The sequence below is a fragment of the Numida meleagris genome, chromosome 3 (genome assembly GCF_002078875.1).
Source record: "Numida meleagris isolate 19003 breed g44 Domestic line chromosome 3, NumMel1.0, whole genome shotgun sequence".
In the NCBI taxonomy this organism is placed as follows: domain Eukaryota; kingdom Metazoa; phylum Chordata; class Aves; order Galliformes; family Numididae; genus Numida; species Numida meleagris.
In genome coordinates, this window is record NC_034411.1 from 61,827,011 (window position 1) to 61,844,117 (window position 17,107).

Genomic DNA, 17,107 nt, shown 5'->3' on the forward strand with positions numbered 1-17,107 from the left:
TGTCCAACAGGCTGACTCAAAGAGTAATAATTTACCAAATCCATTATTTCTGTGCTTGATTGATAGCAAGTGTTGAGCAATTTCAATTTAATATTTAAGAGGTTCAGCTCTTAGATGTATGCTTATGTTCTTATTCTCACTGTGTAAAATTTAATTCTGTGAATAGGAACAAGCCCCACAAAATTTAGGCTTAAGCATGACCAATTATTTGAAACATTTTATCGAATACTGAGAAGCTACAAGGATAATCTAGAAAGGAATTTAAAAGTACACTGAGGATATTGCTTTAAGTTGTAAAGTTCATGTGATTCCCCATGTGATTCCCCATGTGATTCCCCAGTCTATAGAACTCTTCATGCTAAAGATTAGATGAATTTATTCCCATTACTGAACCAAAAAACTTAACAGTAACAAAACAATATTCATTAAAATACTGGCAATTTTTAGTGATTTTCTTCCTTAGGTTTTTTTTGATTAAATATGTAGAATATGTCAGATCACTACATTGCTTTTTTTAAAAAAAAAAACACCATTCAACCTGTCATGATTTTGTTTTCTCCCAAAGTAACTAAACTACAAGACGTACTAATTTTCCTAATGTTTTCTTCTAGATATAGACTAATGCCATAGCTCCTTAGTCTTTTCATGTCAGACTATAGGGTATTAGGTTACTGTTCTTATTTAAATTTTAATTCAAGTAAAGACCCAACTTAATGTTTTTTGCTTGGGGGTTGTTTTTTTTTGTTTGGTTGGTTTTTCTTCATGGATTTTTTTTTGAGTTACTATACTACATAAAATAGTATATCATCTCTTAAAATATTGAACATCTCACTCAATTTCTGAGTTACACGTTCTTTTACTGCTGTGAGCGCTGAAATGTTTTCAAATTAAGAAATGCCCGCTTACTGAGGGTAAAAGTTCAGAAAAGCCACAAGGAAGTCCTTTTTGGTCTCCCTCCTCTGTATACCACCTCAACCCAAAGCACTAATACAGTATTTCTCCTTTATCCTGGAAAAATTATTCAGCAGATAATTTGGAAGTCATCACAAAACAGAAGCATTCCTAAAAGCATAGTCATTGAATTTATGTAAAATGTACAGTCTTCGTTCCCAACAGTGTGTTTTGCTAGGCTGTGTAGAATGCTGGAACTGTCCTTCATTCCTAAACCCCTCTGGAAGGAATGGAAAAACTATCAATTCCCTTTTGCCCAAGGTTAGTCATGTGCCTATAGTGTCTATATATGGCCACTGCTTTTTTCCTGTTGCATTGAATACTTATTCAATCATTTGTTTCTACTGCGTTTTACAAGATCTTTTACATTCTGACAGAGTGCATCTTAATCACAAAATATAAGAAGGAAAAGCAATTCATTGCACAAAATAAACTACTGCATAAAACAATCTATTGCACAGGACAGCTGAATGCTTTAGTGAAATGCCTTTAAGCTTATAGTTTAAAGTCTCTGCTCAGACCACATGCTGTTTTATACCAGTAAAACTGTTCTCTGATATTAAACAAACACAAACCTTAAGTAGATTAAGTCATTCTCAGGTAAATATAAATATATTTTTAGTTAATAAAAATGTATATACATTTTACACAAGAAGCTCTTCTACATCTCAGTTATAAATAGATGTTCTTGTATTTGTACACTAATAGTATATGCCTTAACTGTGCCAAGTTACCTATGAAAAGAAGTAGCTTTCTGTGACTAGAAATGGTTCTGTATAGTTTATTCCTAGCCTGTGTTGTTTTCTCATCTCTATAAAGTTATAGCAATTAACTTTAAAATCAATTTAAAATATATTTGCATCATAATAAATTATAAACTTAAGAGAATAGCAGTTTTCGTTTCTTCAATCCCTTTTTCTTCCATTCCTTTATCCTATTTGAGCAACAATTCTGCTAGATATTAGAAAAAAGTTTAATTTCCTGCAAAAGGTATGGGAGGAGGTAGTTACTAATTCTTGATAAACTTTGAATACAGCTGAGAATTTCGATTTCATAAACTGAAATTGAGAGTGGATACTTCATGGAAAATTCATAGCAGGTTGAACAATACAGAAGTAGTTTTAGCTGGATTGCTATTTTGCTCTAGTCGATGGTGTAACAAACATCTGATTCACTGAAATACAGTTTGAAACAATTCAGTTTTGATTACATGAAAAGAAGCTTTAAGTTTTCTCAGTAGAACACCTTGAAATTAAGGCAGTTATATTTACCGTATCATGAATAAAGTTTCTTTGTCAAAAAGGACATTATATTATCATAGCAAAAATAAAGGTGGGAAGGGAACGAGAACAGTAAGAAAACTTGTGATCTGATTGTAAGGAATTTGTAGTGACAGGAGCTCCAGTTGAGCTCAGTAGAACCTTCATATGCTTTGTACTTAAAAAAAAAAATCAGGCTATTCATCCATTAAAATCCAAATTATACCAGGTATTGAAAATGCATTTACTTTCCAATTTTACCTATACTAATCAAAATGGCCTTTCAAAACAGAGCTGGAGGGTTGGGCTTATCACTTTTGCAGGTCTGAGTAAAAATTTCCTATTTAACAAGACAACTTGCTGAAAAATTCTGCTGTAAGAACTATTCATCTACATATATACACTGATTGGTGGTAATACCTGAAGACAGCAGTTCATGGCCTATTACATTTGCTGAAGCAAGACTCCTAGAGCATGTTCACCAATTGCTTTTTTTTTTACTGAAGTGTATGTGGGGAAGAAAAAGTGTGACTCATTTTTCATACATTAAAAGAGTATTACAAAAAAAAATGTTCTATTGGCTAAATGCCAGGAAGGTAAAAGGAAAGCATGGTTAGATTTTCACTGTTCTCCTTTACCAGACGTCATTTTCTCTTTAAGGTCTTACATGTCTTGGATTTTTGATGAAGAAATCAAGTTAAAACTAATGGTTTATGAAATCCAATAATAGTGCAGCATTAGGGCAGCATCACTATGGAGACATAATGCAGGTGAAGGCAATTCCATCACACTCCTCTTTGCACTAAAAATTGCATTATTTGCACATATCTCCAGAAACATGTTGGTGCTGAGCAGTAGGATACAATTCAGACAGTGTAAAAAGGATCCTGACATATAAGACAGATACGAGAAATGGAAAATCATAGTTTACTTATTTCTGATATCTGAAACATATATACCATCACATAAAAGTAAATATTCATTTCTTATCTTCCTCAGTATAACCCTAAGACACTTCCTGAACTTCAAGTCTTTGAGTGGGACTTTGACTTTCCAAGAAGCAATTATTTAAAAAATAAAAAGTAAAAAGGACAGACCTAGCTTGAAAGTGTAGCAGTTCATTCTTTCTGACATGTAGAAATTGAAAGAAACTAGGAAATACTAAAAAAAATTAATCCCTCTTTCCAAATAGTTTAGATTTGTATAAATCATTTACAAATTCAGAGCTTGTAGGTGAAGATTAGAGGCAACAAAATATTTTATTCACAAAAGGCAGAGTTATAACTTTGCACATCTTTCTTTGAGAGGACCATCTATGGTCATTAAGAGAAGCAACACTAAGATTACAGTAAAATTTCACTTCTAGTTGGGTGCATGGGACAGACAGAAAATGACTTCTGAGCTTGCATTGAACATCACAGCTTAAACACAAGATTTTGTAGTACCCACTTTACACATGGATTTGAATGATCTCTGGAGGCCGGTGGATGGAACAGCTGTTCTGATCCTGAGGGGTAAATGATAACATGGTCACACACCAGTATTAAATAGTGGAAACGCTATCTTGTTCATGAACTTCTTCCTATAGGACCTGAACTAGAACAGAGAAAAGGCTCACAGGATGTCACATTTTTGCAGTCATGCAGTGAGAATTAGATTGAGCAGCATGGTGTCTGCTCCTACTCATCACATAAATGAGTATGTCTATAGGACTGGACTCCACTCTTCCAGCAGAGACTATTGCTCGCAAACTCACACTGACATCTTCCATTTCTTACAACAGATACAAAGAGTGCAATAACACGATTTGATAGATCAAATTCTCAACTACAAAAGACTATTTTTCAAAATAGTCACCACCATTACCCATGCATTTTCATTGAGAGCCTGCAGGCTGCACTCAAAAATCTACTTGGCCATTCAGAAAGAAAAACTCAGATGATATCCATGTGAGGTAAATGAATAATACAGCCATAATTAAGTTACATCTCTACTGTTACAAGCTTTCAGTCATGCTGAATCTCAAGTTACAAAAGAGGATGATAGATATTTTCATGATTTCCATACACTTTTCATTACCACTTTGGGACAACATTTCCAGTGAAGAAATCACAAGCTGATGGTATTTCCCCTTTCTGGTGCAGACTGCAGCAGAGCTTATTATTAGAGCTCATATTGAAAGAGATGAAAGAAAAAAAAACAAATAAATAAATTAAAGATAAGCTTATATGCTTAGGGAATTCTAGAGGATTTTATTTTTTTTTATGTGTTCTCAAGAATAAAATATGATTGCTAAACCCGTGAAATTAAATCTAAATGAAACATTACTCTTAGAAATTATTTAGGAGATATGTAGAGGAATTTTAAAAGTAATAATTTAACATACCTTCTTTGGAACCAAACTTGTAATTCCTGAATTGGGAAAAAATCAAGTGTGGCAGACTTACTACCGCATCTTGCTGTAGTTATGTTATGGAGGTAAAGTAGTGACATGAAGCTATTTATGCAACAGCATCAAACTTTATATGAAAGAAAAGCATACACTCAACATTTTATTTGCTATTATGTCTGTTATTTTCAAGTGGTACAGAAAACCATTGTAGGAAAAAAGATATTTGTCTTCATGTTCCTTCATTTATCTTGTTTTTGAAAATCCAATTTGCTACCCTCTGAAAATTGTCCATATTTTCTCTGAGGATCATGGTTTCCTGCTGCAATTCTAAATGGTATACAGGGCTATTCTTTTTGTCAGACTTGATGAATGCAGGTTGCATTTTATAGCACATAGTTTCATAAGGTGAACTTCATGAACAATATTGTAGTAGTGTGGATGACATCCCAAGGTGGTAATCAGATCATCCAAGTTGAGGAGGACCCACTACCATTTAACAAATTGGTATTAAATATTTTGTAATTCTGCTTGCCATAAGGTTCTCTCATCTAATTTTAGCTATTCCTCCCAACTACCCAGTTCTATTGAAGGAGTAATGTACCCCTGTGGGGTACTTCAGCCCATGAAAAGATCAGTCTGGTAGGCAAGATACACCCAGGCAAAGACAACAAGCTCTCTCCTCTCAAAACACCAGAAGCCACAGAGATGCATTTGCTCTAAATACGCAGTTTTAAGGTGTTTAAAGTGAAATTATATTATTTCAAACCTCAGTGACCTTGATCCAGGACCAAGTAACTTTTTATAACAGTTCCACAAAGGTTTATTCTGACAGGAAGTCTTTTATAAACAGCACAGTGATAACCAAAAGGAGGCACGCATCCCTAATATCTCAAAGTTGCACAGCCTCTCAAAGTTGCTGTAACCTTGTTTTGCAGACCTGAACAAGGGTGTACAAAGTACAGTAAAGCAAAACTCTGCCTAAATAACCTTAGGAGAGATGGATTTTGGTATTAATCATACATGAAGGTCCAAGAAAAAGTAGAATTACTTTAAGTGATATATATTCAATGACATTAATCTATTCAGGCTGATGGTTCTGGTCAGGAATTATGACTTTGGAAAGCACTTTTGGCATAAACTCACATTTATAAAATAAATGTGAATCTAAATACAGTAGAAGGTGGGAATTAAGGTCTCAGTGTGAGGTGAAGAGTGGTCACAGGTAAAAAAATCATTCATGGGAAATGAATGGAGCTAGACTGAATGACAGAAGGCAATGCAACCCTGGAGCAGTGAAAATGAATAGAACCTGGGGAATTAAATAGGAAAGAGCAGGTGAAGAGAACAGAAAAGCTCAGAGAGGAGAACTAAGATGAGCGCTGCAGCCAAAGAAAGACAAAATTCAGGTAGATGATATCACATGTAAGGAAGTTCAGAAAAGGTGAGAAAAATAAACAGAAGTCTTTACTGGATAGCTAATGGCCTTGAGGAAGGTAAGTGCCAGAAAATAAGGGGAGTAGCCAAAATATAGAAGGTGGGAAAGGTGACTTTTTTTTCCCCCCCTACAACAGCAAGGGACTAGACCTGGTCTGAAGTAAGCTCCAAAACTCCTGCCTTCAGGAGGCTAAGACTCCCATCCTTATCATTGTGTTACATTTCCCCAGTTTATTTCTCATGCAGCGTCTTCTCAGAGCATCTGGAACATATCTTGTTGGTTTATAACTAGGGCTGCCTAGGTTACAGCTCGTTAAGCCAGGCTTCCAACACAGCCTCTAAGATAGGAACAATCATTTTTCCATCACTTGAAGCCTAAAGTATTATTATTTTTTTTAGAACTGCTTTGAAAATACACAATAAAAAATAAGTAGTCCTCAACCTATAGTTGACTGTTATTGCTATCTTTTTATTGTTTTGGACAAAGCAGATTTAATAATTAGTGTTGACAGAAGGTAGAATCAGAAAGGGAGATTTTGTTCGTAAGAACAGGAGAAATAACTCACTGAAGAGAAATTGAACTCAGAACATGAAGTAATTAATTTCAAACTAAGAATAAATGCCTATTTTACCCAAGAAACCATAATTCAAAGCATAAATATTTCTTATTTTTTTTCCTGTTAGAATATCTTTCTTGTGTATTTCTCAGTACAGATTGTGCACAATCAAGTATATTTTGTATACTGTGCTGATAGCTCAGATAACAGCAGATAATGATTGTTGGGGGTCGGCCTCTTCTCTCTTGCAACTAGTAACAGGAGAAGGGGGAATGGCCTCAAGTTGCGCCAGGGGAGATTTAGGCTGGACATTAGGAAACACTACTTTTCTGAAAGAGTGGTCAGGCGCTGGAATGGGCTGCCCAGGGAGATGGTTGAGTCACTGTCCCTGGAGGTGTTCAAGAAACATTTAGATATAGTGTTGAGAGACATGGTTTAGTGGGGTTATTGGTGGTAGGTGGAAGGTTGGAGTTCTTGTGGGTTGGAAGATCTTGTAGGTCTTTTCCAACCTAGCTGATTCTATGATTCTATGATTTATTTTGTTATTTGAATATATTACAATTGCTTTTAACATAAGTAGTTACATAAGAAGTAATTACATGATTATTCTACTTACATTTTATGTAAAAAATTTAAAGGCATTTCCCTTTCAGTCCCTTCATCTGAAGAAATGGTTAAACCCATTACAACAAAAGCAATGAGCTTGTAAAATCATTAATATTAAATATTTGAGAGGTCTGGCTTCCTCAGCATTATTTCCATCCCTCTCCCCAAAGCAGGATATAGGTTAGGTCACTGCAATCACTAGGCAGAGAGGAAGATGCTGTCTGAATGCGTTCTTACTATTTATTAATACTTTGAGTTCTCCTGATCACCAACATAGGAAGATCTTGGTTGTTTTTTTGTTTTTTTTTTTTTGTTTTTTAAAGTTTGAAATTCCCTGCAAAGTATCTTTCAGTATTCTTACGAAGATGCATTTTTCTCTTCCCTTCTTTTCCAGATCTTACCTTTGTAAAAGCACAAAGTAGGTGAGAATAAGAAATATATGCATTTTTTATTTTGTAGATACAGGACTGGATTTATTTCTCAAGTCTTTAGGTATGAGAAACTGAAATACACAGGCTACTCTAGTTGTCTGCCTTCCATTTTGTGCTCAGAGGAGTTTGAGACATTGGTGCTAGAGAGCAGTTTATACCTCCTAAAATACGTGCCTAAGATGGAAGAGATGAATTCAGTCCTGGAGAGTCTTTCTCTAATCTTTGGTTATAGAAGGTAGCTAGCTGACAAGCTAGATCAAATTTTGACATGTTTATCCAACGCTTTAGTGAGAATATGCTTGTTTTAGAGATTCCCATCCCCAGCCTGAGAAGGAACATATAAACATTTACAGCCATCTCTAATAAATTGAGTTGTTTCTTGTTGCTGTTATTTTTATAAACATTCTTTCTAATGAACTGTCTCTCTAGCACAATAAGGTTTGTTAATGTATGGAGCATTATAGAAATATCCAGCTGAGGTACAGGAAAGTATAATTTTCAGCAGTAATGTTAAGAACTGTGACAAACGCAGCAACAAATGCCTACTGGAATAGCAGAGTGCATGCTGGATTAGCCCCCTCCTCCCCCCCCCCAAACTTCCCCAGGCATGCTCATCTGTGTGACAGTCACTTGTATCAAAGCAATTTCAGAGCCTGGACTTTCCCAGCATTAAAGCCTTGCTTTCCCATTAGGATCTGGATATGCTTTGTAGAACAGTTTCTTCATTGTGTCAAAACAGTTTATATCAACATTAAGAGGCCAAGTTTTTAAAGTTCTGAGGCTTTGCAAAGTGTTTTATAGTCAGGGCAGGTATCACAGTAGCTCACAACAGGGCAGCAAAGGATCTCATTTCAAAGCCATCTCTTACAGGCTCTCCTTTTAGGATTACAGTGCAAAAGTGTAACTACTGGCATTACACAGCCTATCTGTCTTTGGGGGATAAAAGCTGATTTTTTTGCATCAGCTAGTGATGAGCTTGCATCAGAATTTTCCTTATGCCAATCGCTCATTTGCTTGTACAGTACTTCTCTCAGCAGAGAAAGATCAGCATCTTTACTATTTCAGGCAGGTACTGATAAAATTAGGCAGCACTTCTGTCTCGTAATATTCACTGGATCCCACCTATTACCAGACATGCACGAAGTACTAGTTTTCAAGTACAAAATGTATAATACAAGCTTATGTTTTGATGCTACAGGTGCTTAAGTGTACACAATAAATAAGCATACTTCAACTCCTGAGTTTTTATACTTTGAGGAACATACAAGGTCCGGCACAGATGGAATAAAGTATTTTATGTTGTTGTTAAGACATTTTCTGGTCACTCATGCTTAAGAAAATTGAACTTGAGTCTAAAGAGAATCAAAAATATAGCATTAGACAGCTACAGGAATAGAGAAATTATTTTAGCAAAAGAGACTAGGAAGATGGACTTAGCCTAGCAAAAGAAAAACTAAGTGTGGACATAAATACAAAATACCTATTTTTATGTAGAAATGCTAGGGAGGGAGAAGAATCACTTAATTTCTCATACTGACCTCCAAAAAAGTATGAACTGAAAATTAGAAGGAATGTTCCTGTTTGGAATAAACTTCAGAAAAAAAGAGAAGTGAATGAGGAAGCAGCAAAGGAGGACAGAACCTGAATAACCACAAGCAATTCTTTTTTTATTGCCTCAAAGCATTAGTAAACATTGAAATAGCTTTGACTCAGAAAACAAATCTAATCTTACAGATCCAGAGAGAGTATAGATAACAATGAGCCCAGGAAAAAAATTATTGCTTGATGACCTAACAAAAATTAAATAAGGTTATGTTAATGTTTGGCCTCAAGAAATACAAAGAGTAAGAGCAGTTCACATTAGTAAGGAAAATGGAGAATGATTTGTGTACGTATCAGCCAAATAACCTTTAGTGTATTGTTTCATTTCATTACTGTATATGGATTTCTATTGATGTTCTGCCCATCTAGGGGACAATTTTGTGGACAATGGAGAGACATCTCATCCAGAAGATGGGAAACCATGGATTTAAACAGCATTAGCTAAAGTATTCATACATTCTTCTAAAACAATAGTGAATAACCCTATTTTCTTTGAGATGCTTTAGAAAGGAAAGTTGGCTAACTGCAGAACAGAAGATGGTATCAAATGAGTAAGGTTTATGCTGCCCGTTGTTCTGTAAGAACTGGCACAGGCACTGAAACACTCTACTGTGACAAGAGCAAGGGAACAGAAAAACCTTGCCTCATCCCCATTCTCCACCTTTCCATCTCTGCTCTTTTCCCTAGCTAATCAGTCCTTCGAGCAAATTGCATCCTGCCTGTACTGCCATAGTGCTGGTGATACAAAGCTGGGGGGAGTGGCTGACACACGGGAAGGCTGTGCTGCCATTCAGCAAGACCTAGATAGACTGGAGAGTTGGATAGGGAGGAACTTGATAAGGTTCAACTTGAGCAAGTGTAGAGTCTTGCACCGGGGAGGAATAGCCACATGCATCGGTACAGGTTAGGGGATAACCTGCTGGAAATGAGCTCTGCAGAGAATGACCTGAGAGTCCTGGTGGACAACAGGCTTTTTTGTTTGTTTGTTTGTTTGTTTTTGTAAGGAAGAAAATAATTGTATTTTTTTCTATACCCATCATTTTTTGGCAGAATCTAGAGCCCAGAAATCAAAGTATTTCATAAGTTTCTATTTTAAATGAAAACAATACACAAAAGTGGTAGAATTGTTAAGCCTCATCTTACTAGTGCTGGCACATTGACAGCTATTGTAATCTTTTATTAAAATGCTTGTTTGTTGGTTAAAAAATAAAAAGAGACAGAAGACCTTTTAAGTTTTAACACAGAAATAAACACATTCAAATGTGCTGCGGCATATTTCAGCTTAGTCTGTAACAGTGAATGCTTGGAATACGTTTGAGTATTTTTTTCCATGTGGTACATTAGAATGGTAGACAGTTACAAGATCTTTTATTCCAAGAATCAATGCAGTGAGTATTAATCAGCTATCACAAATAGATAAGGAGAAGGGAAAAAAGATATATGTCCTTGCAGAAAACCTATCTGAAGAAGACAGCCTCTTCCTATACAAATTAAGAACAGGAAAAAAAAAAATCTATTATTTCACAGTGGATTGCTTTATGTAAAGAAATACACATATTCATTGTCACTACAACTCAAAAGCAAAACTTCTGAGTACATACTGAAGTGTGTCATAGGGCAGTGTGTCATGAATGGGAAGGATGAGGAGCAGATATAAAATGCTTGTTCAAATATGCTGTATCAACTCTTCCTGATTAGTACCCTCTGGAAGTTAAATGCACAAAAGCATCAGTCAGAAGTAGGTGATGTTATGTAGTTTTTGTTTTCCTTTATTCCTCTTCTTTGCACATGAAAAAGAACCATATCAGAAAGGTTAGCATAAAAGGTGATACCAAAGTTTGGGGGAATTACAGTAACTCAGTCCTCTGACCTGATAGATATAGAACAACAGAACAAAGAAAGAAGAATATTTGGAAGGAGGTCAAACAGTTAATTCCTTCTTTGTGGGGAAGTTATGAGAGAGAAATTGTGATACGACGGAAAGAAGACAATCTCAAATTCTTGTTGACAAACTTCTGTTTTGAATAATTCACTGTAGAAGATATCAAATACAAAGCTATTTGGTTTGCAGAATATTTGTTAAAAGACAAATGGACATTTGTTTTACACAGCTGTCTGCATTTTTAAAAAAGATTCATCCTTTCTGAGAAGATTTTTCAAGTACTGTTTTCAATGATTTTTCAAGTATTATTCAACTTACCTCTGCAAATTAAGGATTACATTTATCTCCTTTGCATATGGTGTAGTATTTCTGTTTCCCGAGTAATATTAAATGCAATGGAATGGATTATTGGTGGAGGAAGGCAGCACTCAATGTGAGTGAACACAGTAGGCTCCACATAAAAGATTCGAGACACCTTATAAACCAAATCAAATATTTCTTGACATTCCTGGTACTTTGCCCTCCTCCGAATTTTGGAGATGCTATTAAGTAGAACTTGATGTTGTAGCCTGGTGACAAATGTAGAAAACACAAGACAAATCAATGTTTTCCAAAACCAAAAATGGCTCAGCTCCCATTTGTGTTCTGACTTGGACATGGTGGAATTCATCAGGACATAAATGACTAGCTAGCGGCAAAACTCATTTTGAGGAACTGAATGAAAATAAAGAAATGAATATTTCTTTTCATCACAGTGTTTTAATTACATGTTAGTCTGAGCAGGAATAATTTGACAAATGAAAGCAAATCTGATGAGCAGTAATGATCTCTGTTCATACTGAAGCAACTCTAAAATATTTAGATAGAACTGTGTCAAAAGTGTATCCATGATCTTGACTGTAATTTCGCAACCTGATCACAGAGTTTGCAGAGAATACAGATTCACCTTCACAGTCCTGAGCGCAATCCATGACGTGCTAAGTGCTTGTTTTTTGAAATGTCTAAGCAAGAAATTATGGGGTAGAAAATGAGAAAATAAAGCTGTGTCTGGTAATGAGAAAATCTGCATTGCCTGCGAATGGAGATCAGTACATTCCTGCATCAAGCGCGGTGTTTGTGTGGTGTCTGTACTGTAGCTGTGATGCATGAGAATGCTACAGGGAGCCCAGGAAGTATAAAAAAGCAGATACCTGTCACACTTCAGCCTGTGTATATCTATTGAATTGGGTTTCACAAATTGTTTTGGATTGCTGGAGTGGGAGAGGGGCTCAGGTTAGCTTTAGTGTGGGACAGATGAACAGTGTGAAGAGGAGGAGCAGCTTCCAGTTTGAATCTCCCTAGTTTTCATAGTTTGTAAAGGTCTTATTTTTCCTCACAAAACGTTGTATAAGTGAGCAGGAATGGAAATTTCTCATTAGAGCATACCAAGCACTCATTAGGAAAAACCACATTTTCTTGAAGAGGAACTGCTACAGTGTAACCTTTATTTAACCCTACTCACTCCTCACCCCCAAAGATGATACATAGTCTTGGATTACAATTTTGCCTCCAGTTATGTCAAGTTTGAAAAAGAAAATGAGATCTTAACAAGACCTGCTTTAAAATAGCTGCAAGTCATAACCTTTACTTATTGGAACTTATTGTGCAATGTTCCAGACACCTTAAGTGAATATTCCAAATGAATCAATACTAGAAACACTTCCAATATAAGACTTGGATGCATTCTAGGGGAGACAATCAGCAATTAAATTCCAGAGAATGCCATCTAAATTTTAAAGGTGTCCCCTACTTTCTTTTGGAATAAGATTGACATATTTGCTTAATAGATTCCCCAGCTTCAGTAATTGGATTGCCTCTTCTGCAGTTTTCAAGTCACAATGCATTATTTTAACATTTTAAATTTGTGTAAATCCATTGTGTTTTCTAGTTTTGAAAAGTTGATGCAGTAGCAGTTTGAGGAGTTGCGCTGAGCCTTAATTCACCAGTCTCCCTAGCCTTTTTGTTCCTTTTTTGTCCCTTCCCTTCACCATATTTTCTTAGAAATCACTGGTTTATGTCCCTAAAATGCAAGAAAAATCCAAATCCAAGGCTGGGAGTCATTCTGCAATTTCTTTGCGCCATAATATATTATGCAAAACAGAGTAGGTCTTTCAGGCTCTCTGTTTTCAGGAAGAATGTGACTTCTGTACTGAGTTCTAATTTCCCGGGTTTTGTTCTTTAAGTACATATGTAAATATTTTCTGATTTTAAGTCAAACACCCTGTGGGAGCAAAGAGTTCAAATTTATTTATTTAGACAAGCTCCCATAGCTTAAAAAGTAGCCTGATTCTTTACTTCAAACATGATCTCTTTAGCCTGAATCAATACTTCAAACATTTATTGTTTTAACACCTATTTATGTGATATTTCTTATGCATCACAGCTGTGGAAACCTCGGTGCTTACAGAGTCCACCTGCAGACATTCATAATGAATGAGGCAAAAAAAAAAAAAAAAAAAAAAAGACATGGTGCATCATCAAAGGCAGCCTTTGGCCCTAGAATAGAAAAAATGAGTATTAAATGGTTGAAAATTGGAAATATAGAGATAGGGAATGAATAATGCATGCAGTTTGACTTCTCTTTGCCCTCTTGCAAAGAGGTGATAGCATTTGAATCTCAACAGCAAAACCCTTCTTTCAGGCTAATAGGCCTCATGCGCTTGGGTTGCAAAGCGGTAACACATTGTTTCTATTTTTAGGACTAAGATAATACTTGAATATAAATTTATCCATTTTATTTAATGCTGACTTCAGAGTCTGTAGATAACATTACTGATCAGCATAAACTCCTATGAAATAATCTGGTTAATCTGGTAAGGTGATCCACAGACCTGAATTCAGAACATCTGAAATGCAGCACTGATTCTTAACTACAGTTAATTCTTCACCAAGTTACTTGAAATCTCTTTTGAATTAAGCAATCAGTTGTGAAAATGGTAAAGGAAACCAAGAATCAAGGCAATGCCACTGCTTGATCCATTTCTGTTACTAGAATAACAACTAAAATAATGGGAGGAGAGGGAAGGAGAGAGGAGGGGGGGGAAGGGGAGTACCATCAACTAGTAAATGTGAGAACTGAACTGATGTTTAAGCACACTCCACCAGTCATCAACATGCAAAGCTGATTTATTAAGAGACTAGGAGTCATTATCTTCATGTCTAAACTGACAGTGTATTTATAGTGATACAACAGAAGAAAAAAAAAAGAAATGCATTTATTTTGAATTCTGCAAACAAAGTGAAAACAGGATAAAAGTCTTTTTCCTGTCCTCTTCCTTATCATATACACAGCAAATGTATATGTGTAAAGAAACTTAAGCGAGATCCAGTTTTCTAATCCAATTCCTGTTCATTACATTTACTGTCAAGAATGGCTGTCAAGACTGGCTTTATTATACATTGTGCCCTATTTTTTTTCATAAGCTAAGTCCACTGAAAGATTCACATTTCGTCACCATGAACTTGTGATGTTTTCTAATTACTGTAAGATTCGACTCATTCTGTTTAGTTGATGCTTTGTTAAAAATACAGTCATGCAGATTAATATTTACTGTGCTACCACTGTATAATGCAATGGTTCGTGTACTTAGCAGTGGCTGAAAGCATAAACTAGGCTCCTTAGCTGGAAGTGTGCAGGAGTTGTTTTAAAGGCACGACTTGAACCAAAGCATAAAAAGCATTCAGCTCCCTATTTGATTAGGATTCTTTCTTTCAGCTTCTGCTTCCCTTTCCCCAGAATGGAATGTTTCTCACTGCTATCTCTGTGCAGCGTATCCTTGGATTTCTTGCATGATTTTTAGTCCTTGCATCTTCACTAGAATGAAAAATTTTGCTGCCTTCTTACACAGACACAGATTATTGGAATACTTTGCAGAAGCTTCTCTGTGAGGCTTGTAAATAGGAAATGTTATCAGAGAATGAGTACTTGAAAGCCAGAAAATATTCTTCATAACATTAATGCTTAAGTTATGCAGAGTCATTAAGAAATAATACTTTATTTTAAGATTAACCATTGTGTAATATGCATCAAAGTACTGCTGTGAATGTTTCTCTATTAAAGATGACAGTTTAAGGATTAGCACATCGAAGGAAATCCCCATGACATTGGTTTGTGAAGAAGTATCATCAATGTGGTCTGCCAGCAGATGATATATTGTATCACAGAAGGCCCTATACTAACACATATTTACCTAGGAACTTAAAAAAAATACACCCCCAACACACTGCTGGAGTAATTCATTTCAAGAAATACTTCGCCATCCTTAACCTGAGGCAGCTAATAAATACAACGTTGCAATGTACCCAACATGGCTATGAAGCCCCATGTTTAGAGGAGGAAGCAGCAAGTCCCAGGGTAGGAAAGGAGCTGGTTATTAACAGAAAGCATTATCAATTTATTATTGCTTCTGGAAAGAACAGAAGTCATTTGTCTTTCCAAATACAATCTCTATAAATAATGAAGGATGTTCTGTAATGGGGATAATAAACTGTCAGTTGTATTTTTACAAGAGCAAGACAGACATCAGGATTGGCCTTGTGGAAATATAACTACATAGAACAGCAGTAAATATTGTTCCACGTGTTTTTTTTTGATCTATTATTCCTATTTTAATCACTACAAATAACTGTAACACAGAACAGAAGGAGGACTATAGCATTCAGCAGGGAATTGAGAGCTCTCTGTGCTTCCCAACCTTTTGGTTACAGGATTTTTAGGACACAGTCAGAGGCATTCCAGGCCTTCTGCAGAAGTGCTCCTGTTCATCCTCTGGGATTGGTGCTTTCATTTTCCTGGAAAGCTGATTTTCATCTCCTTGCCCACTCAAGTGCCACCCTGTAGCATTTTTGAAACATTATTGCATTTTGTACCATGATGCCACATGAAGGCATTCACTCCCTAACATACAATTTTACAGTGAAGAATAAGCTTTCTTTACACAGGAACTAAACTGTCCAAAATATTTTTATATAGAGACTCTGCGGGACAATGCAGACTTCCAGATCCAGCTGGTCCTTTCTCTTATCGTAATTCAAATCTCCATAACCCAAAGACTGAATCAGCAATTCCATCAAATCCAAAGATCATTCTAAAACAGTATCATATACAGCCCATATAGCTATATACAAAAATAAAAAGAATGCACAGAATTTTTTCCTCTGTGTTCAAATACAGCTTCAGAAGGCTCACCAGCCTGAAAGCAGGCATCTGAAGCACACTCAAAGCACTGCCAAGTGAGCAAGAGAAGTGTTTATCCAATGTGTTTGCCAGCTGGGAGGAAGAAGTAGCAAGTAGGCTAAGAATGTCTGGGAACACTCATTTCAGAAGAAATATCACTCCAGTGAATTTTGTGCTAATGGTTACAAGGCTTCAGGCTTACTTATAAAATTACTTTGCTATTGTCCATTCATTTTAAAGCACAATATAGAGCAGTTTCAATATTGCCATCGCAAATGGCTAAGAATTGTTATAAAGCGTGTATTCACTAAGCTATAGGAAAACTAGAATAGAAGACTAGAATAGAATAATAATAGTCTAGTGGCATACAAGACAGAGAACTTTACTGTGAAAATGCTTGCTCCACAAAACATTTCTATTTAATTTAAGCCAGATGTTTTGTCTATCTTTCAGTTATTTTGATCTGTAGTATAATAAGAATAGTATTCCCCCAAAGTTAAACAGTGCTTCACTCTTTAAGCTATGCACAACAAAGACCCTTGAATGTTACAGAAATAGCAATATGACTATTTCTGATAGACTGAACTGTATTTTACGTTCTGTGTTCATTGTTCTTTCCCTTATTTCTCAAACCAGAACAAAATGCATCACACTGTTATCTTATTTTGTCTCATGATGCTCAGAACATTGTATGAGAAATAAGAGATAGGAACTGCAACAGCCTGAGGAAAAAATCTGCCTCTGGATGGAAGAGAAATAAAAGTTAAGAATTCTGGAA